Source organism: Taudactylus pleione, unplaced genomic scaffold (assembly GCF_031769625.1).
Source record: "Taudactylus pleione unplaced genomic scaffold, aTauple2 ptg000393l, whole genome shotgun sequence".
NCBI classification, from domain to species: Eukaryota; Metazoa; Chordata; class Amphibia; order Anura; family Myobatrachidae; genus Taudactylus; species Taudactylus pleione.
In genome coordinates, this window is record NW_028284794.1 from 3,576,402 (window position 1) to 3,599,954 (window position 23,553).

Here is a 23,553-nt window from a genome sequence, read left to right on the forward strand (position 1 = left end):
TTTCAATATAAAGACTTCTGGCTGTGGACCAAAGAGAAAAGAGATTCTGAAATGACCAAATAAATATAATATATAAGTAATAACAATATTAAAACAATAAAATGCATCTAGAACTGATGTAAGTGGTGTAAGTAAGATGAGCCGAGCAAGAGGATTTCTGCTGCTGCTGTCGTGTTGACGCAGCACACTTCTTTGTTTGCTAATTGCAGTCTCTTTGTACTTTGCAATAAAGTCTTCTGGCTGTGACTAGTGTGGTGAGAAGTGTGACTGGTTATACAGTAGGTGGGCCGTGCTCCTCCTCACAGCTCTCCAGGCTTGTGTGAAGTGAGACTTGGACCATATGAACTACAAATGAGTTTAAAACATAAAAGTACCAGCAAAGGGGTGGAGCTGGAAAAGCAAACTGCGGAGATCTAACTTATTATTATTATCTTTTATTTAAATGGCGCCACAAGTGTTCCGCAGCCCCTCACAAGGTACATAGACAAATAAGTAAACAAGAAACCAGTGACTAACAGTACAATACATTACAGGACAAAGACAAGGTTTATATACATTACTGCATTAGTGATTATAACACTCAAATAAGCAGCAGGGCGTAAGCGACCAAGTGTTAGGTGCCCGAGTGTGGACTACATGAAAGTATAAGTAAGGAGAAGCACAAGAGGGTAGAGGGCCCTGCTCATGAGAGCTTACATTCTAAAGGGGCGGAGCAGACATACAGGCATGACACAGATGGGGTAGACCGGGAGGACAGAGCATGAGGTGGGTTAGGATGAGAGCTGGAAGGCCTTGATGAAGTAGTGGGTCTTGAGAACCCGTTTGACGATTTGTAGAGAGGTGAAGAGTCTGATGGGGAGAGAGTTCCAGAGGTAGGGAGCAGCACGGGCAAAATCCTGGAAGCGGGAGTGGGAGGAAGTAATCAGTTGGCAGGAGAGGCGGCGTGCATTTGTTGAGCGAAGAGGACGGACGGGAGTGTGTAGGGAAATTAGGTCAGAGAGGTTATTACTATTGTTTGTACTAGGGATGATCAATGTATCTCATGGATCGATATGAGAGAAGTTTGCAATTGTGCAATTGAGAAATAAAATAAAAGGTCACATAAGCTCAGTTATAAAAGAAACGCCGGACAGGAAGATGAGAACATTGTGATTCCTGGATCCCCAAAGGGTTCTGCTGCCGCTAGTGTGTACCACAGAACTGAGAGATCCACGGCCTGACACAGAGGTGGACACAGTGACCATGTTTTCAGTCTGCGCATTGCACAAGTGTCCCGATGGTTACCGCACAAAGACGCAGATCGAAAATTGCAGATCCATTCAATTTCGGTGGGCGTTTCTGGAAGGTAACAGGGGCTGGCTAGCCAGTAGCGGACGTGTCGCGGCCCTCGGCTGCGTCCCAAAAACGCAGTTGCACTGTCCCCGGTGGCCGTGTTCAGACGGAGAAATTGCAGATACCGTAGAGTAGGTGCAATCTCCGATGGGGCATCGGATGCAACTTATGGTGCGTCTCTAATAGGCACAGCTGTAGATTAGCGCCATAGCTGGTGGGCGTATCAGTACAAATGCGTAACAAGATGCGGCTGTGGCTACAATAATGTCTGCCTCTGAATCCCCACTGTGTTTTGCCTATAAAATATAGCACTTCCATCCAACATGCAGATAACTGACCATACAGATCACATCGTAGAGCGTTGCCTATCATATTGAAGGGTTACTGCACATGGACAGCTGAGCGTTGCCTAATATGCTTTCCAATCATTAACAATCCCTAATTAGAACACAGGTGTGAGCAGTGGTATGTCACAGGATCCTGCAACCTACGTATTGTTTGTTGGACTCTTCACAGGCCGATGCCTGGTGTCTCTCTGGGCTCCTGACATCCCCGTGTCTGAGAGCTTTGGAGCTGAGCCTTTCCCGGAGCGGGGTGTGACATTAGCATGGGGATGCCAATTACTGACCTTGTGTCGCCTTTATTTAGGGTTGAGATAATTAAGGAGAAGTGTGTTCAGGGGGTAATAAAACCATTGTGCCACAATTGCCCTGTTGCCTTTTGCTACGTCTCCTAAGGGAAGCAGGGGAGGGGAGAGACAGACATGTGTTGTGTGGCCCCCAGGAGATACTATTCATTGGAGGCTCTTCAACCATCTACTTGAATAAACCAGAGGTTACAGCAAGGCTAAGAGGAGGATTTGGGGGGCCCTATTCATCAAAGAGAGCCTGGCAAATAAGTGAATAATATCCACATTTATTGAGACCCCTAAATGAGGGTCACTCTGCAACGCAATACAAAATATACTGTCACCAACAGACAAACACAGGGGGGAAAATGTTATAGGGTGAGAGGTTAGAGAATGTGAGAGTTTAGCAGTAACCTCTCACACTTTTTAAACTCGGCCAATGTAATAGAGTCTGAGAACATGGAAACTCGCATATCTTTAGACTAAAAAGGCTCTCCTGATTTAAACTCTAATCCAGATGTTTTCCCGTTTTGAAAATAAAACTCGACCAATGTGAGAGGTTACTGCTAAACTCTCACATTTTCTAAACTCTCACCCTATTGGCTCAGGAAGTTTTTACCCAATTAATATACACAGACCAGAAATCCAAGCTGGACAACTGACCAATCATCTTCCCTTTTCTGTCTGCTCCCCCAAAAGAAAACAGACATTTCCATTTGCGTCCTGACAAGCTGTCTGCAACAGAAACAATTAAGCTGATTAATTCTGGGCTGTGGATGATAAATATTTTGAAATTCTTATTTTTTTTTCCATATTTTGCAACAGTGTTGTAATTTGAACACTTTGCGGCTATACAATGTAAAAAAAAACCTGCTATTTATAAAGTGTTACGTTTTAACAAATTGTATCGTATTATACACCGACCGTGTGGAAAGTGATTGTGGGTTTTGATATTGAGTCAAAAAATAATTGTAGAATGAATGATGGTGCTTTTGTTGGGTTACAGTCAATAGATCTACATTAAAAATGGTCGACTATGTCTAGATAGACAACAGATGTTAGACAGGTAATAGGTCGACGGGGACAAAAGGTAGACATGGACAGGGTTTTTTTGTGTCAACCTCTTTTTGTGTCGACCTTTTGACCCTGCCGACCATCATCCTTGTTGACCTATTGTGTGTTGACCTTTTGTCCCTGTCGACCTATTGCCTGTCTAACATCTGTTGTCTATCGAGACATAGGGCAAAATTTACTAAGCGGCGGGTTCTAAACCCCAAGCGGTTTGGTGGCGGTCTTGCTATCCGCAGATTTACTAAGGCTAAAACCGCTGCAAAACCGCAGTCAAAACACATTTTAGAATAGAATAGAACAGGGCTGTCATTTAGAAACTGCTGCAAAACCTCCACCAAGCCCCCGGGGTTTAAAACCCGCCGTCAAACCTCCACCAAACCGTGGGAGTTTAGAACCCGCCGCTTAGTAAATTTTGCCCATTGTCTTGTTCCTGTAGACTGCTGATACCGAACCCGCTTTTGTCATGGCCTTGTACGCCGAGCTTAGTCCAACTTTTCCCACTGCACCACTGCAACACTGGCCCGTACGGTGAGAGCAATCCAAAACTGGTCAGAGCCCAAATATATGTATTTATTAGCAGTTATTTATATAGTGCACACATGTCACTCATCGCTTTACAGAGAGGATTCAGAGACTTCCATCAGTGCCTGTCCCAGTGGAGATAATCATTAAACTGCCCGTGCGTCTAACTCGCACAGCACAAGCGTCAAGGAACATTACCGTAGTCGCACGCAGCGACTATTTACTTGCAGTGTGATTTGACAGTCGGGGAACAATTGTGGAAGGTAACATGAAATGACAGCAAAGAAGGCAGAGGTGTCCCAGCTGTTTCCAGGGAGTGTCACAGCCGTTTCCGTGGAGAGTCACGGCCTGCGCCTGCGATGGCATACACAGTGAAAGTGGCTCTGACGTCTCAGTACTCACGGCCATTTTGCGGGGGAACCATAGGGCTAGTCAGAAGTCTGATTATCAAATGATCTGCGAAGCTGTGTCTTTGTACGCAGATGCTCGGATTTGCGAAGCTGCAGGTGGGCGTCTCTCAGTACATCTCCCGGCAGCTGCGATATTTGCATATGTTCACATCGCAGCTGCGTACACAGATGCAGCAGCATTAGCGTACATCTTTGAATCAGGCACTGTATTCTCTCATATACATTAGTTGTTGGGTTTTTTTTTGTCAGGAGCCTATTACCCTGATTGAATGTTTTTTAAATGATGGAGGAAATACACAAAAAAATGGAGAGAACATGCAAACTCCACTCAGAAAGGGCCTTGGTCAGGATTTGACCTCAGCGCTACAGGCCAGTAATGCAAATCACTACACCACTTTGTTTTGCAAAAAACAACCTTGGCCCGTACGGGGATCGAACCCGCGACCTTGGCGTTATTAGCACCACGCTCTAACCAACTGAGCTAACCGGCCATTTTAGACCTCCACTGTAATTCCTGGGCCTCTCAAATTATTAATATATACATTTTATTTAAAATTTCTTTCAAAAATAGTTAAACCTTTGACTATGCTAATTGGAAAGAACTGATCATATATACAATACAGTCATAAAATCAGCTTAAAGCTTTCAGTCAGCTTAGACTGTTGGAACCAATCTAAACCACAATTGCAATTTGTTCTAAGGACTGATGCTTCTGAAAGAGCGGTTGTGGCAGTTATTGCCAGTTGTACCCAGGAATAAAATCATGGCTGCTATTTCTTCACAAGGTATCACACAGCTGCGCGCCATCTCAGAAATTCCATTAAGGAAAGATTTAATGACACAGTATTATGGTTATGTGTTTCAGTGATGCCTGGCAGACTGATCAGCCCCGTTATATGGTGGGTCCTTTTACTAGTACATAATATAACCAGTAGAAGACAGAACTGAGCTTTCTAAGCACACATTCTCCCACCTCATGGGAAGGCTCCTGTCTCTTCTTGCTGGCAGATGCTCTTTGTTCTCTCTGGTCCGGTGCGCTGTAATCATGATTTGTACTGCTGGTCGGCTGGGGCCAACTCTCGCAGAGTTGAGCGGTTTTATGCTATCGGTGACTGGTATTATGGATTGCTGTACTTCCTACCTTTTGTTTTTCTTTTCTGCACCTCAAGTATATTTTAAACACTAATGATCAAGTAGAGTCTCTTTTTTGATTACAAGCTATTAAAAGAAAAATGATGCACAGGAAAAGATGTGTCCTTTTTTGCCTGCTGCGTTTTTAAGATGTACACAAGAAGTATCATAGTGTTTTTCTTCTCCATTAAAGATACACGCATTACTTGCTCCCATTCACGGTTACAGGACTTTTTTCAGGCTGCACCCTCTCTGTGGAATGCCCTCCCATGCACAATAAGACTTTCCTCTAGTCCCCAAACCTTCAAGCATTCCCTGAAAACTCACCTCTTCAGACAAGCTTACCAGATTCCAGAACCGCCCACATAACCATAGCTTCCATATTTAATTACATCCTTTCTAACAGTCCACACATAACCTCACATATTTTCTTTACTCACTTTCACATCCTCCTGACCTCTGGCCAACATTTGTGTATGACTGGGTCATACAGCCCACCATGAACCTCTGCAATCTGGCTGGACCAATATGCAATATATAGCACCTATCCTTACGAAGCAATGCCTATTTCCCTATAGATTGTAAGCTTTGAGCAGGGCCTTCCTACCTCTATGACTGTCTGTTATTACCCAGTTTTGTTCTACCAATGTTTCCAATTTGAAAGCGCAACGGAGTATGTTGTGCTAAATAAGAAACTCTTAATAAATACATATATGGTCTGGTATTTATGCAATGTTATTGCCCAAGATCGCATGTACACAGCACAGGGACAGGAGTTCCCAAAGGAGCCCGTCCTTGCGATGAGTGCTGCTGGGGCTACTGTGCTTGCGCAGTCCCGCTGACCGCAAATATGTGGCAGCCATGGTTGGGGAGGGTCACGGGGGACCCCTCTGCCAGCTAAATCTGAAATGTTTTACCAATAGGCTACAACAATCTTCAGATGTCTGTAGCTGCAGGGTCCAATCTCCAGAATGCACCGCATTCCGGAAGTTGGCAAATAGAAAGCTATGGGGTTTGCAGCTGCCTGCGGGAATGGAGGGATCACAGCAGGTATCTGTGATATCTGCTGCAATCCCCCTGTCAAACATTCATGGGATATTAAATATTTGCGGATAAAATGGGTATTTTCATGGAACAAGTTCTGGAGATGAAGTCGTGGCCCTTTTCCAGCCTCCCGCTTTCCACCTCGCAGCTTAATCCCATCCCCTCCAGCCTCCTCTACTCTCTCTCCTGTTGCCTATTGCTCATCTCGTCAACCTTTCTCTCAACAGGTGCCATCCCCTCGGTGTTCAAGCATGCTCTTGTCTCTCTCATTCTTAAAATGCCCCATCTGTCTCCTCTCCTTTGTCTCCAAGATTCTCTAGCAGATCATCTACAACCACCTTATCACCTTTATTTCCTCCCACTCCCTGCTTGACCCACTTCAGTCTGATTTTCATCCTCTCCTCTCTTCAGAAACTGCCCTTATTATAGTCAGTAATGATCTTCTTGTTGACCAATGACAAAGACCACTACTCTCTGCTTATTCTGCTTGACCTGTACAACGCTTTTGACACTGTGGACTACCCTAACCTCCTGCAAATCCTTTATTCCTTTCGTTTGCATGACAGGGTCCTCTCCTGGCTGTCCTCCTGCCTCTATGAGTATTCTTTCTCTGTCTCTTCTCATTGCTCAATATCTACCCCCTCTGCCACTACCGGTTGGTTTCTCTTAAAGGTTCTCTTTTTGGTCTCCTCCTATTATCTCTCATTACTTTGTCCACAGAATGGGCTCATCAGATCTTTTAGACTTCAATAACTGCTTTATGCTGCTACTCAGATCTACCTCTCCACCCCTGTACTACACCCCTCTACTCATTCATGTCTCCAACTGTCTTTCTGCTATTTCCTCCATGATGTTCCAGAATTTTCTCAAACTTAGCATGTCTAATCATCTTCCATCCCTCCCAAGTCCCCTCTCCTCCCTCGATTTCACTAACCATCAACAACCTCACCATCTCATCTATCCCTCAAGTCCACTGTCTTGAAGTTTTCCTTCACTCCGACCTCTCCTTTAAACTACACATGCCGTTCCTTTCCCAGTCTTGTCACTTTCACCTTCACAGCACATCTCCTGGATCAGACCCTTTCTCACCCTAGAGGCAACAAAGACCCAAATCCACTAACTGTTTATCTCTTGACTGGACTACTGCAGCCTCCTCTCATCTGGCCTCCCACCTCTCGATGCTTCTGCTCAGTTCATCCTTCTCTCCAAATGAACTGTTTTTACCTCTATGCTCCACCAGGCCCTTCACTGACTTCCTTTTCCCTTTAGAATCCAATTTAGACTCCTCGCACTCACCTATAAAGCCCTCACCGAATCCTCTCCCCCCTACATTTCCAACTTAATTCCTCCACTTTTCTGGCCACCCACTTCACTCAGGGAATGACTGCCGCCTCTCCTCCCAACTGATTACCTCCTCCCACTCCCGCCTCCAAGATTTTGCCTGTGCTGCCCCTCACCACTGGAACTCTCTCCCTTCCCCAATTAGTCTCTCCAAAGCTTCAAATAAGCTCTCAAACCCAAGGCTCATACACACTGGACAATATGCTGTATGTGCGATATTGTCAGCGGCCGGCCTGGCTGGGGGAGCTGGCATCGGTAAGTGCGTACACACCTGCCGATGCCAGCAATGATGAATGACCGATGGCGGGGGGGTGGAGTGGTGCCATGTTGCATTCGGCAGCATGGCATCATTAACGATATCCCCAAATTGAGCTGCATGCACAGGTGACAGGGGATATCGTTAACGACCCGCGGGAGCGCTCATCGTTCATCGTTAAGTTCATACACACTGTACGATTTGAACGATGTCATTCAACGATATCGTTATCGTTCATATCATTCATAAAAACCGTCCAGTGTGTATGAGCATCCAGTCTTATATCTCTCATCCTAACTCACCGCTCCATGCTCCTCCCTCACTGTCTCTCCCCTCTAGACTGTAAGCTCTGAAACAGTGTTCATACAGCTTGCATATTATGTACGCAATGATTTGTACTGTAAGCCTTTTGCGGTTTCTCCCTCTTGTTTGTGTGCACTGTTTATGCTTATGTACTTTGTAAGGCGCTGTGGTGCCATATTCATAACAGCTAATATCAATAACAGTAATTCTATTAAGGAGTGTTTTTTAGCCTTTAGCTTAGGACTCCCATAACTCCTAAAAAAAAAAAAAAAAAAACTCATAAGCAGGCTGATTTTAGCTACGGCACTTTTCCAATACTTGCTGCTCTGCTGTAAGGAAAAAGCTCAGCTTCAGGATTTGGTGATGTGGCAGCATTCCTTATATGTACTCACTTTACACTGTGCATTTGCTATAAAATGTAATGCAGTATTTAAATAAAATAAAAAAATTAAAATTAATAGTAAATATCAGTAGTCTAATCTGCAAATATTATGTATGAAAATAAAATCTTTGCTGCATTGGCCGGGAATCAAACCCGGGCCTCCCGCGTGGCAGGCGAGAATTCTACCACTGAACCACCAATGCTCACATAAAAATACATTGTCTACGAGTCACAATGTTTGTGTGTTAGCCTAAAATTCGGGACGCATGATTTCGGTTCACCTGTACTTTAAACTATAAGTAGCATAACTTCCTATGGAGTAGGTCATAGTCTCATTTCTGCTGACTGGCCGGGAATGTTGCGAGTAGGGATGACCACTGACTATGGATGGTTGGCAACCATCAAGGTTTATCACCATTGGTCAATGGTTTGTTTTTTAACCCTGATGCAGGGGGCATGGTACTTAGACCAGCCCTGTCATGCCATTTAGCCCTGTATTCATTTCCTGATTGGCCTGCTGTATCATACATGCTGAGATGTCCATCAATGGTTCAAACCCAGGGCCGTAGCTAGGGAAGTAGCTGCGGCCGGTGCCATCGCACAGGGCACCACAGGTCAGGGGGCGCTGTTTGGGTCTGTCAAATTTCTGTTTATTATCATTCTTGCTTGTAGCTTCCTCTTATTTCATCCCCAGCATCTCCTGGCCTGTCCTATCTCTTCCCTGGCCCTTCCCCATGAAGCCATGGCCCTTTTTGGGTGCATTATGTCCCTTTGAAAAATGAGGGGGGCGCCAATGCTCTTTCTGGCACAGGGCACCAAAAAGTCTAGTTACGGCTCTGTAACCATCAATGGTTTCATGCTATCGATGTTAGGCACAGATGTCACCATCAATGGTTAACCCTTTGATGGCCATCCCTAAATCCTGGACCACACCATTTCAAGACTGTGACAATCCTTCACTATGTAACTGCAAGTTTTGCACCACGCTGAACCTGATCTTAGATTCTTTGGGTCAAACTGCTGGTGCCTCCACAATATTGGCACAGATTGATAAATGCCTTCAGCCAGTGAACCATCTTCAAAAGACTTGCTATGACAGGTAATTACTCGACATGATGAACAGGAGGACACCCAGAACCTGGTGATGCAATGTCTACAGTGGTTCAAGCAACCTATGGATGCTATGCACCAGCAGGTTCTCTTACAGCAAGGGCTGGATTAAGGGCCACTTGGGCCCATGGCTGAAAACATTGAAGGGCCTATACTGAGAAGGGGAGGAGCTGTAACCAGTGCTGGGTGGGTGTGACTACAGCCAAGTGCGTGCATACACCCCATACACTATCGGCCCCACTGTCTCCCTAAATACATAAAAATAGAAAAAAAAATAAGTTTTCTGGGAAAACTAGAAAAACTATTTTAATACTAATAATTTATGGCTGACTGTGTGAACGGCTAGGCAGCTGGCCACTATATTGCTGATGATGGGCCTATTTTTATGTTAAGGCCTGGAGCTGTAGTTTCACCAGTCCCATTGTTAATCTGGCACTGAACATTTTGTAGAGACCTGTCAATTATCAACTGTATCTGCTGATATGACATTTTACAATGTAAGGTATGCTTTCTTTAACCTAAATGTTTATATGAAAATAATGATAGATAGATAGATAGATAGATAGATAGATAGATAGATAGATAGATAGATAGATAGATAGATAGATAGATGATAGATGCTGGCCATGTGACTTGGCTACATCATAAATAGCCTTTATGATGTCACTCAGCTTTGGTGGAAAGGTCACCATTTTGTACAGAACTGTCAGTTATCAACTGTATCTGCTGATGTGACATGTCACAATGTAAGGTATGCTTATTTTACTTATTACTTAAATAATGTTAGATAGATAGCATTTGTGAAATGCAGCTAGGGGGTGATTTATAACTTCAATAGGCTGATCATGTGAAGTGCTATAGAACTGTCAGTTATCAACTGTATCTGTAAATATGCCTACTGATATCGTAATGTAAGCTTATTTTAACATAAATGATAAATTGTTTATAAATAGATAGCAATGGTAAAATGCATGTAAGAGGTGATTTTTTTTTTCACTCAGTATACTGACCATGTGGCTTGTTACATCAAAACCATTATTTGTGATGTCACTCAGCATTGGTAGAAAGGTCACCATTTTGTAGAGAGCTGTCAGTTATCAACTTTATCTGCTGATATATGTCACAATGTAAGGTATGCTTATTTTAACCCCTAAATGTTATATGAAAGTTGATAGTTAATGAAACAGATATGAGATAAATAGGTAGATAGACAGATAGCTATGCGCTCAGAGGCAGATCTACTGTGAAACTAATGAAGCTTAAGCTTCAGGGCCTTTAACTCTGGAGGGGCCCTGAAGCAAAAAATTTTTTATGTTTATATGAAAATAATGATAGATCTGAGATAGATAAATATAATTTGTAAAATGCAGGGTGTGATTTATAACCTCAATAGTTTGATCACTGTTAGTTATCAACTGTATCTGTTAATATTCCTACTGACTGTATATTGTAAGCTCATTTTAACCTAAATAATAGAGATAGAGGCAGTGGTAGGGTATTATTAGTGTACCGGCATCGGCTGGGAACAATATAATGAGCAGAGGCTGTTACATGGTGACTGTGGGTCCGTCCATTAGACGAATTAAACCCCCGCTGGTTACCCATCTGCTGCATAGCACACAGTGCGCAGCGCATCTATGCAACTTGGAGCTGTGATGTCATGTATGGTGCTACGCTTGGGATGCAGGAGCATGATCATGCAGCTAACCGCAATGCACCGCCACCCATCCGCCGGACAGCTAGTGAGCTGCATCTGCATTATGCACACCCGGGAATCGGTATGACAGAGTAGATGCCGGCTGTCCGTACACTGACAGCGGCATCCCGATGGTTGTAATCCTGACAGGGGAACGGTGAGTACTGTTCCCCTGTCCTATTTACCCCTAACCCAACCCTCTTTTTTTGTACCCTCATACTAACCCTCCCTAGCCCGCACTCTAACCCTCCCGGTAAGTGCCTAAATCTAACCCCCTTAGTGCCTAACCCTAATCCTCCCCCTTAGTGCCTAACCCTAACCTACTCCACAGTGGTGCCTGAACCTAATCCCCCCTGCCTGTAGCCTAACCCTAACCTCCCCCCTCCCACAGCCTAACCCTAAGTCTCCCTGGGGTACCTAAACCTAACCCCCCCCCCATGCGGCTGATACTTACCTTGCCCCGGTCTCCTTAAGATCAGGATGCCGGCTGCCGGTATTCCTATGTCGTCAACCCGTCTTGCCGGGATTTTGGCAGTCGGCATCCCGATCGTAGGGATATTAACTGCATCCCCACACCCAGACCAACCGGAGTCCAGAATTGCTGCCAGCTGCAGTATATAGCGGTACAGTGTACTAACCAGCCTGCAGCTGAGCCACAACAAGGTCAAACCCTGAGGGGTGAGTACAATATTTTTATACAATAAATATGACACTTTATTTAATAACCTGTGTATTGTTAGAAGTATCCATCCAGCATGAAGGGGTGGGAAGGGAGCCCCAGAGAGGTGACTGTACCAGGCCCCAAAATATCTGTTGCAGGGGTTGCTCCTATGCCTGAGACAAGGTACACAAGCAGAGGGGCAATCTGTCTGTTGGTTCAGCTCATGCATCCAGAGCTCCAATGGAACATTGAGGACTTTATGGCAAAACGAATAGATTACAACTTGCGGAGTGTTGGTCACAAATTTTAAAGCGGAAATTAGTATAAAGCCAAAACAAGCCTGGTTTTGCCTTTAAACTAATTGCCACTTTAAATCTTATGACTGTCTTGACAGAGTAGCACAGAACTCCCCCCCCCCCCCCCCCCCTATTACTTTTGGCCCTTAGTAGCAACATTCTGTCAGTGGTTGACGATCAAATTGAGCATATAATTTGATTTCAATCCAGGCAGGTAACCGATGGAAAACAGCTTTCACAACTGGATACAGCCACTTTGAATATATTTTGACACCTTTGGGTTGGTTAATGCACCTGGAACTTTTCAATATGTTGTGAATTATGTTTCTAGAGACATTTTAGATCAATTTTAGATCAATTTCTCCAAAGTGCTGTGTAATATCTGTGTGCTACATAACCAAAAATAAAAAACATAATAAATAAAATACATGTAAAGTAATTTATCTCAAGATTTGGCGACACATCGGCTGCATGTAAGAGAAGTCCTTGGAAGGCTGGGAACTAATATACCTTGGCCTTGATTCAGAGCCAGACGCTCTGACAGAGTGCTCGCTCTGAATCAGGACCGGTCTTTTTTTTTTTTAGAACGGCCTCCTGGTCGCTCGCATAGCTGTGGATGACCACCCACAGCTATAGCGAGCGGCCAGGAAGATGGTCGCGATGGTCAAGACCATCGCGACCATCGGGCTTGCGACGACACCCTTGTGGTAGAGTCTCGTGGCCGCAAGCCCAGAGAGATTTCGGCTCTAACAGAGCCGAAATCTCTCCCACTGACATCACTCGTGATGTCAGTGGGGCCGCCCCCAAATGGAGGCGTTCACATGGGAACGCCTCCGTTTGGGCAGCCACTCCCCTGGCCCGCCCACCAAAGAGGGCGAGCTGTCACTCAACATCGACAGCTCGCCCCCTTTGTTGCGAGACCCGGAGCGACGGAGTGCCCGTCGCTATCCAGGTCTCGCGCATGCGCATGATGGAGCCGGCTCCATCGTGCGCATGCGCACTGGCCCACCATCGACCCGGTTGTGAGCGCACAGCGCTTGCGACCGGGTCTGAATCAGGCCCTATATGCTAAACCTGAAAAATGTACAACTAGGATGGACAACACTGAGTTCCTTGGTCATATTATTTTTGCACAATGTGTTGAGATGGATAAAAAAGAAGACGAGGGCAATCTAAAACTGGCCAGAGACCAAATATGTTTATTTCTTAACACTTATTTATATAGTGCACACATACTAAGCAGAGATTATTCCAATCTTCCAATCAACACTGCACGCTGTGTTGGGCAAAACAGCACTGGCCCGTACGGGGATCGAACCCGCGACCTTGGCGTTATTAGCACCACGCTCTAACCAACTGAGCTAACCGGCCATGTTGAGGCTGTTGTTTAATTCCTGAGATTCTCAAATTAAGAACATTTTATTTAAAACTTCTTTAAAAAATAGTATTCAGCTTATTGAAGCCACTCTGTACTACAATTGCCATTTGTTCTGGAGACTGATGCACCTGAAACAGCGATTGGGGTAATTATTGCCTGATGTACCCAGGAATAAAATCATGGCTGCTATTTCTTCACAAAGTATTTAGAAACTTATTTCCACAGATATGCGCCTTCTCAGAAGTTCTATTAAGGAAATATTTAACGTAGAGATGTGCGGGTTTGGTTTTACTCGGTTCTTTTCGCCACGTTAGCACAAGTTCGGATTAGTTTGAATTTATTTTATTGGCTATCCGGCTCTCACGTGTTTTGGGTGGTCAATAAGATAAATCCGAACGAATCTGAACTTGTGCTAATGTGGCAAAAAGAGCCGAGTAAAACTGAACCAACACAACTCTAATCTAATTATGACATAGTATTATGGTTATGTGTTTCCGTGATCTTTTTCTGTATGTTCCTTCTATAATAATCCTATAACTGCGGGTGCACTTGTAGGATATGTAGGGGTCTTCCAAATACATCATTTTAGAGCAGTGTTTCCAAAATCAGGTCCTTATGGGGGGATGTAGTTAATATCCCTACGATCGGGATGCCGAAATCCCGGCACTGGAATCCCGATCACCGAGAAATCACCGGCACCGGAATCCCAACATGACTGGGGTTGTCGACATCGGAATCCCGGCAGCCGGCATCCTGATTGTAAGGAGATCAGGGGCAAGGTAAGTATCAGCCGTTGTTAGGCACTCCAGGGAGACATAGGGTTAGGCTGCGGGAGGGGGGAGGTTAGGGTTAGGCTCCATGCAGATGGGGTTACATTTAGGGGGGAGGTTAGGGTTAGGCAGTAAGGGTGGAGGGTTAGGTTTAAGCACTTACCGGGAGGGTTAGGGTGCGGGGTAGGGAGGGTTAGTATGAGGAAACAAAAAATTAAGGTTAGGGAGTAAATAGGACTCCAACCATCAGGATGACACTATCAGTGTACTGACAGCCGACAACCCCTCCGTGGGTATTTCATCCCTTATGGGATATACCTGCTTCAGCACAGGTGGGTAAATCAAACTGACTGAGGTAATAAGCCACCTGTGCTCATGCATGGATATCCTTAGTACCTGGACTGTGAGTAAGCCATGATGACTGGGTTTGGGAAACAATGCTTTAAAGCCAGTGTGACCAGCACATGAAGAGGGCAAATTTAGTGTTTAACAACTATAAGCTAGGGTTCTCCAGACTCGGTCCTCAAGGAATCCTCACAGTCCAGGTTTTAAAGATATCCATGCTTAATCACAGATGATTCAATTAAACTGACTGAGGTACTAATTAAGTCAGCTGTGCTGTGCATGGATATCCTGAGACCTGGACTGTTAGGGTGCATTGAGAGCCAAGTTTGAGAAACATTTCTATATTCTATCTCATACAAAGGCCGGTATCCAATTAGCAAAATACAGGGTCTTTTTCACCGATTTTATTAAGTGCCCGCGCACGCGCCGACCGGCCGCCGCTGCTACCCCCCCAGCACTAAGCCCTGCTCCCTGGTGCTAAGCCCCACCCACAGTGATTGCGGACCCCTCGCGACCCCCCCTTACTGCAGCCTGACCTTATAGGGCTGTTCTGAGCCCTATGAGGTCAGGCTGCAGTAAGGGGGGGGGGGTCGCACTGCTCTCCACCCAGACAGTCAAAAAGGAAGGGCAGGTGTAACATTCCTAAATACAGAGGTATTGCTGCTTATCGCTAAGTGTGCTATGAGTGGGGTTTGGATGGCCCTGGTCTCCTTTGGTGCAATTTGAAGAGAATAAACCCGAACACCAACTTTTTCCTTGTTCACAGACCCTTGTACCAGCTTCTTCTTCATTCTCCTCTCCTGGTGTCTGCCGACCAGCAGCTACGTGGACAAATGGAGGTACAACGGTGTCCTACGCCACATAATTGAATCCGAATATGGCAGCTGAGCGCAGTCTTGCCATTTTTAACATTTTTGCTGAGGTGCAGAATAGCTACCAATTATTGATGGGATAATGGGGTTCTGAGACCCTGCCATTCATGGCTTCCTTATTAATGATGCTTACACTAAAGGACGATTTAACAAACAGCGAAAAGATTTATTACCAAGAAAATTTGATTAAGAGGTGTGTGAGGGGGTGGGGTGGGGGGTGCAAACCAGAAGCTTGCCTAGGGCCCCATGAGGTCTTAATCAGCCTCTGCCCAGATCCACCGACAGCAGACTTGACAGGAGACGGTGCTGCCATTGTGCATGTACCGCAGATCCATTCTGTCAATTATACTGGGTGGGGGAAACTGAGAGGGAAGATCAGAGTTGCCTACCTTTGTAAATCTCTTCCCGGGAGAAGCCCGGGTAAGAGAAGCAGGAGGGAGGCAATGGGGGGTGGGGCCTGATGATTTGCGTCATTAAGCCCCGCCCCCTCACTGTAAAATTGCCGCGATTGGCTAGAATTTGCATAGGGGGCGGGGTCAAATGACGTGATCCATGAAGAATCATGTTTTAAGCCCTGCCCCCTACACGGAGACCCGCGATCGCCGCTGGTATTCTCCTCATTCTGCCCACTTCACTAGGAAGTGGGCAGAATGCGGGAGAAATGCCTACCCTTCCGGGGGTGTGGGGGGTTACTCGAAAAATCGTGAGCCTCCCGCAAAAACCGGGAGGGTAGGCATGTATGGGGAAGATGGGGAAAGGGTACTGATTACCTGGGCCAGGACTTATTGGAGAAGCCCAGCAGGGAGACCTGGTTCGAATGCTGAATAGGGAAAATGACCCTTTCTGAAGTGCCACATTTTTTTAATATTTTTCCCCCGGATGGGGCATGGCAACGCCCCCATCCCCCCTCCCCAGTATCTGGTGCCCGTTCAGCTCTCATTGACCCAGCTGTGGGGTGGGGAGGGGGTTCCAGGCTATTTGAAACCCCCCTGATTAGGGATGTGCAGGCTCGGATTAGTTCGGATTTTCCCGCCAAGTTTGGATTTTTCCCGCCAAAAATTGGGTCTCAGAAAGAGACAAAACGTCATATTTCATGGACAAAAGTCCAGGAAAAATGATGTTTGTCCATGAAAATGACGTTTTGCCTCTTTCTGAGACCCGATATTTGGCGGGAGAAATCTGAACTATTCCGAGCCTGCACATCCCTAAATATGACAGACTAGTAATTGAGAGAGTATCCCTAAATATGATAGACTAGTAATTGAGTATCACGAGTTTACGTTATGTAGTATAATTTGCTTTATTTTCTAACCTTCACTTTTTCTTTTCTGTAAATATAGATATAGAAATATAGAAACATAGAAAGTGATGGTAGGAAAGTGGTTCTCCTTGTCAGCAAATGTAAAGGCCTAGATTTTTGGGCATATTCTGTTTTTGTGTATTGATTGTATATTCTTTCTTTTGTTTTGTTTTGGGAGGTGCCCTAACAATAGTATGCCGCTCTAATGGAGCAATTATTGACTGCATTAAAATGAATGGAATCGTCCAAATCTGACTGCAAACACATCAGATGTTAGATATCGTTATCTGACCATCGGGAACGCGCATCATTCATCGTTCAGATATGTCAGATTTTCCTTCAGATAAGAACGATTTTTAAATCGTTATCGTTCAGATCTGAAGAAAAATCTGACCGTGTGTTTAATGCACCATTACAATGCATTTTTCAAATTGCTTAACTATAAAGGAAAGCACCACCTCTGCTGGGAGACTGTTCCATGGATTTATCACATATTCTGTAAAAAGAATTGTTTCCTTACTTGTTAATTTTGTTAGTTTTCTAGCTTTTAACTTAGGACTCAAATAACTTATTAAAAAAAACTCATAAGCAGGCTGATTTTAGGTACAGAACTTTCCCAATACTTGTTGCTCTGCTGTAAGGAAATGCTCAGCTTGAGGAATTGGTGATGTGGCAGCACATTCCCTATTGCACTGTGTAATGTACTTACTTTACACTGTGCACTTACTATAACATCTAATGCAATTTTTAAGTTAAAAACATGCACATTAGTAGTAAATGGAGATGAACGGTTCAGTTTTGACTCGTTTGCGCTTGGATATGAAAACGTAATCTTGTTGGCAATCTGGCTCTTATATTTTTACAGAGCCAATACATGAGATCCGAGCTGGTGATAAGTTGGCGAAAAGAGCTGAGTCAAAACCGAACCACACAGTAGTAGTAAATAGCAGTAGTCAAAATTGCAAAAATTAATGCATGAAATAAAAAAAAAACTTGCTGCATTGGCCGGGAATCGAACCCGGGCCTCCCGCGTGGCAGGCGAGAATTCTACCACTGAACCACCAATGCTCACTTTTGGTCTTATCTCTCATATCTGAATATAACAACCTTGTTTTTTGTTTGGGAGCGAGGTAGCAATGTTTTTTATTTTTCAAGTGCAGAGGGCAGATTATTCTCATCCCCATAGCACCATGTAGCCCCACTATCAGTGCCTGATTGACCCATTTCTCACCATGTCATGCAGCAGAGATGTCTGTTGATGATTCAAACCATCAATGGTTTCTCATTAATGGTTTCATGCCATTGATGTTAAGCACTGATGGGACAATCTGTAATGAATCTCCCCTGTATTTGCATAATTCTTCTAGAGCAGTGATTATAACCATTTTTAACTCAGGCACACTATGCTCAAGACACACTATCTGGCGATACGGCATGCGCGACCTATGAAAAAACATACATATTGGCTCCCACACCCATTGGCCCCCACAGGAATAAAACACACTACAGTGGTCTCCACAGAATAAACAAAAACCCTAACATTGCTGCCCTACTAAGAATTTCTCTCTCGCTCCGGGGCTTGCGCACGCGCAGTATGGCCGCTGCACGTGCACAGGGCCTCAACATTGACCCGCTTGCGAACGGGTCTGAATGAGACCCAAACTATGCAGCGCTCAGTCTAACCTTTGACACTGCGTCACTGTGTTGGCCAAAAAACACTGGCCCGTATGGGGATCGAACCCGCGACCTTGGCGTTATTAGCACCACACTCTAACCAACTGAGCTAACCGGCCATGTTGAGGCTGCACTTTAATTCCTGGGCCTCTCAAATTAAGAACATTTTATTTAAAACTTCTCTAAAAATAGTATTCAGCCTATTGAAGCCACTCTATACTACAATTGCCATTTGTTCTGGAGACTGATGCACCTGAAACAGCGATTGGGGTAATTATTGCCTGTTGTACCCAGGAATAAAATCATGGCTGCTATTTCTTCACAAAGTATTTAGAAACTTATTTCCACAGATATGCGCCTTCTCAGAAGTTCTATTAAGGAAATATTTAACGTAGAGATGTGCGGGTTTGGTTTTACTCGGTTCTTTTCGCCACGTTAGCACAAGTTCGGATTAGGGTCGAATTTATTTTATTGGCTATCCGGCTCTCACGTGTTTTGGGTGGTCAATAAGATAAATCCGAACGAATCCGAACTTGCGCTAATGTGGCAAAAAGAGCCGAGTAAAACCGAACCCACACATCTCTAATTTAATGACATAGTATTGTGGATATGTGTTTCCGTGATCTTTTTCTGTATGTTCCTTCTATAATAATCCTATAACTGCGGGTGCACTTGTAGGATATGTAGGGGTGGGGGTCTTCCAAATACATCATTTTAGAGCAGTGTTTCCAAAATCAGGTCCTTATGGGGGGATGTAGTTAATATCCCTACGATCGGGATGCCGAAATCCCGGCACTGGAATCCCGATCACCGAGAAATCACCGGCACCGGAATCCCAACATGACTGGGGTTGTCGACATCGGAATCCCGGCAGCCGGCATCCTGATTGTAAGATCGGGGGCAAGGTAAGTATCAGCCGTTGTTAGGCACTCAAGGGGAGGTTTCTGTCCTCCATGAGCTCGCCTTAGGACACCTGCGTTACGGTTTGACAGGTGTACCGCCCCAGTCAAACTCCTGATTGTAAGATCGGGGGCAAGGTAAGTATCAGCCGTTGTTAGGCACTCAAGGGAGACATAGGGTTAGGCTGCGGGAGGGGGGAGGTTAGGGTTAGGCTCCATGCAGATGGGGTTACATTTAGGGGGGAGGTTAGGGTTAGGCAGTAAGGGTGGAGGGTTAGGTTTAAGCACTTACCGGGAGGGTTAGGGTGCGGGGTAGGGAGGGTTAGTATGAGGAAACAAAAAATTAAGGTTAGGGAGTAAATAGGACTCCAACCATCAGGATGACACTATCAGTGTACTGACAGCCGACAACCCCTCCGTGGGTATTTCATCCCTTATGGGATATACCTGCTTCAGCACAGGTGGGTAAATCAAACTGACTGAGGTAATAAGCCACCTGTGCTCATGCATGGATATCCTTAGTACCTGGACTGTGAGTAAGCCATGATGACTGGGTTTGGGAAACAATGCTTTAAAGCCAGAGTGACCAGCACATGAAGAGGGCAAATTTAGTGTTTAACAACTATAAGCTAGGGTTCTCCAGACTCGGTCCTCAAGGAATCCTCACAGTCCAGGTTTTAAAGATATCCATGCTTAATCACAGATGATTCAATTAAATTGACTGAGGTACTAACTAAGTCAGCTGTGCTGTGCATGGATATCCTGAGACCTGGACTGTTAGGGTGCATTGAGAGCCAAGTTTGAGAAACATTTCTATATTCTATCTCATACAAAGGCCGGTATCCAATTAGCAAAATACAGGGTCTTTTTCACCGATTTTATTAAGTGCCCGCGCACGCGCCGACCGGCCGCCGCTGCTACCCCCCCAGCACTAAGCCCTGCTCCCTGGTGCTAAGCCCCACCCACAGTGATTGCGGACCCCTCGCGACCCCCCCTTACTGCAGCCTGACCTCATAGGGCTCAGAGCAGCCCTATAAGGTCAGGCTGCAGTAAGGGGGGGGGTCGCACTGCTCTTCACCCAGACAGTCAAAAAGGAAGGGCAGGTGTAACATTCCTAAATACAGAGGTATTGCTGCTTATTGCTAAGTGTGCTATGAGTGGGGTTTGGATGGCCCTGGTCTCCTTTGGTGCAATTTGAAGAGAATAAACCCGAACACCAACTTTTTCCTTGTTCACAGACCCTTGTACCAGCTTCTTCTTCATTCTCCTCTCCTGGTGTCTGCCGACCAGCAGCGACGTGGACAAATGGAGGTACAACGGTGTCCTACGCCACATAATTGAATCCGAATATGGCAGCTGAGCGCAGTCTTGCCATTTTTAAAATTTTTGCTGAGGTGCAGAATAGCTACCAATTATTGATGGGATAATGGGGTTCTGAGACCCTGCCATTCATGGCTTCCTTATTAATGATGCTTACACTAAAGGACGATTTAACAAACAGCGAAAAGATTTATTACCAAGAAAATTTGATTAAGAGGTGTGTGAGGGGGTGGGGTGGGGGGTGCAAACCAGAAGCTTGCCTAGGGTCCCATGAGGTCTTAATCAGCCTCTGCCCAGATCCACCGACAGCAGACTTGACAGGAGACGGTGCTGCAATTGTGCATGTACCGTAGATCCATTCTGTCAATTATACTGGGTGGGGGAAACTGAGAGGGAAGATCAGAGTTGCCTACCTTTGTAAATCTCTTCCCGGAGAAGCCCGGGTAAGAGAAGCAGGAGGGAGGCAATGGGGGGTGGGGCCTGACGATTCACGTCATTAAGCCCCGCCCCCTCACTGTAAAATTGCCGCGATTGGCTAGAATTTGCATAGGGGGCGGGGTCAAATGACGTGATCCATGAAGAATCATGTTTTAAGCCCCGCCCCCTACACGGAGACCCGCGATCGCCGCTGGTATTCTCCTCATTCTGCCCACTTCACTAGGAAGTGGGCAGAATGCAGGAGAAATGCCTACCCTTCCGGGGTGTGGGGGGTTACCCGAAAAATCGTGAGCCTCCCGCAAAAACCGGGAGGGTAGGCATGTATGGGGAAGATGGGGAAAGGGTACTGATTACCTGGGCCAGGACTTATTGGAGAAGCCCAGCAGGGAGACCTGGTTCGAATGCTGAATAGGGAAAATGACCCTTTCTGAAGTGCCACATTTTTTTAATATTTTTCCCCCGGATGGGGCATGGCAACGCCCCCATCCCCCCTCCCCAGTATCTGGTGCCCGTTCAGCTCTCATTGACCCAGCTGTGGGGTGGGGAGGGGGTTCCAGGCTATTTGAAACCCCCCTGATTAGGGATGTGCAGGCTCGGATTAGTTCAGATTTTCCCGCCAAGTTTGGATTTTTCCCGCCAAAAATTGGGTCTCAGAAAGAGACAAAACGTCATATTTCATGGACAAAAGTCCAGGAAAAATGATGTTTGTCCATGAAAATGACGTTTTGCCTCTTTCTGAGACCCGATATTTGGCGGGAGAAATCTGAACTATTCCGAGCCTGCACATCCCTAAATATGATGGACTAGTAATTGAGAAAGTATCCCTAAATATGATAGACTAGTAATTGAGTATCACGAGTTTACGTTATGTAGTATAATTTGCTTTATTTTCTAACCTTCACTTTTTCTTTTCTGTAAATATAGATATAGAAATATAGAAACATAGAAAGTGATGGTAGGAAAGTGGTTCTCCTTGTCAGCAAATGTAAAGGCCTAGATTTTTTGGCATATTCTGTTTTTGTGTGTATTGATTGTATATTCTTTCTTTTGTTTTGTTTTGGGAGGTGCCCTAACAATAGTATGCCGCTCTAATGGAGCAATTATTGACTGCATTAAAATGAATGGAATCGTCCAAATCTGACTGCAAACACATCAGATGTTAGATATCGTTATCTGACCATCGGGAACGCGCATCATTCATCGTTCAGATATGTCAGATTTTCCTTCAGATAAGAACGATTTTTAAATCGTTATCGTTCAGATCTGAAGAAAATCTGACCATGTGTATAATGCACCATTACAATGCATTTTTCAAATTGCTTAACTATAAAGGAAAGCACCACCTCTGCTGGGAGACTGTTCCATGGATTTATCACATATTCTGTAAAAAGAATTGTTTCCTTACTTGTTAATTTTGTTAGTTTTCTAGCTTTTAACTTAGGACTCAAATAACTTATTAAAAAAAACTCATAAGCAGGCTGATTTTAGGTACAGAACTTTCCCAATACTTGTTGCTCTGCTGTAAGGAAATGCTCAGCTTGAGGAATTGGTGATGTGGCAGAACATTCCCTATTGCACTGTGTAATGTACTTACTTTACACTGTGCACTTACTATAACATCTAATGCAATTTTTAAGTTAAAAACATGCACATTAGTAGTAAATGGAGATGAACGGTTCAGTTTTGACTCGTTTGCGCTTGGATATGAAAACGTAATCTTGTTGGCAATCTGGCTCTTATATTTTTACAGAGCCAATACATGAGATCCGAGCTGGTGATAAGTTGGCGAAAAGAGCTGAGTCAAAACCGAACCACACAGTAGTAGTAAATAGCAGTAGTCAAAATTGCAAAAATGAATGCATGAAATAAAAAAAAAACTTGCTGCATTGGCCGGGAATCGAACCCGGGCCTCCCGCGTGGCAGGCGAGAATTCTACCACTGAACCACCAATGCTCACTTTTGGTCTTATCTCTCATATCTGAATATAACAACCTTGTTTTTTGTTTGGGAGCGAGGTAGCAATGTTTTTTATTTTTCAAGTGCAGAGGGCAGATTATTCTCATCCCCATAGCACCATGTAGCCCCACCATCAGTGCCTGATTGCCCCATTTCTCACTATGTCATGCAGCAGAGATGTCTGTTGATGATTCAAACCATCAATGGTTTCTCATTAATGGTTTCATGCCATTGATGTTAAGCACTGATGGGACAATCTGTAATGAATCTCCCCTGTATTTGCATAATTCTTCTAGAGCAGTGATTATAACCATTTTTAACTCAGGCACACTATGCTCAAGACACACTATCTGGCGATACGGCATGCGCGACCTATGAAAAAACATACATATTGGCTCCCACACCCATTGGCCCCCAC

General features: G+C 44.9%; 6 non-coding genes across 6 annotated transcripts; all 6 read right to left on the bottom strand.

Moving 5' to 3' along the window:
* Positions 1-4,380: 4,380 nt before the first annotated feature.
* On the bottom strand, positions 4,381-4,454 carry TRNAI-AAU (transfer RNA isoleucine (anticodon AAU)). Its single transcript has one exon. It is a non-coding gene; the product is annotated as a tRNA-Ile (tRNA).
* A 4,098-nt stretch (positions 4,455-8,552) lies between these two features.
* Positions 8,553-8,623, bottom strand: TRNAG-GCC (transfer RNA glycine (anticodon GCC)). The gene has a single exon. It is a non-coding gene; the product is annotated as a tRNA-Gly (tRNA).
* A 4,857-nt stretch (positions 8,624-13,480) lies between these two features.
* On the bottom strand, positions 13,481-13,554 carry TRNAI-AAU (transfer RNA isoleucine (anticodon AAU)). Its single transcript has one exon. It is a non-coding gene; the product is annotated as a tRNA-Ile (tRNA).
* Positions 13,555-17,845: 4,291 nt separating this feature from the next.
* On the bottom strand, positions 17,846-17,916 carry TRNAG-GCC (transfer RNA glycine (anticodon GCC)). Its single transcript has one exon. It is a non-coding gene; the product is annotated as a tRNA-Gly (tRNA).
* A 651-nt stretch (positions 17,917-18,567) lies between these two features.
* On the bottom strand, positions 18,568-18,641 carry TRNAI-AAU (transfer RNA isoleucine (anticodon AAU)). Its single transcript has one exon. It is a non-coding gene; the product is annotated as a tRNA-Ile (tRNA).
* Positions 18,642-23,061: 4,420 nt separating this feature from the next.
* TRNAG-GCC (transfer RNA glycine (anticodon GCC)) lies at positions 23,062-23,132 on the bottom strand. Its single transcript has one exon. It is a non-coding gene; the product is annotated as a tRNA-Gly (tRNA).
* Positions 23,133-23,553: the final 421 nt, after the last annotated feature.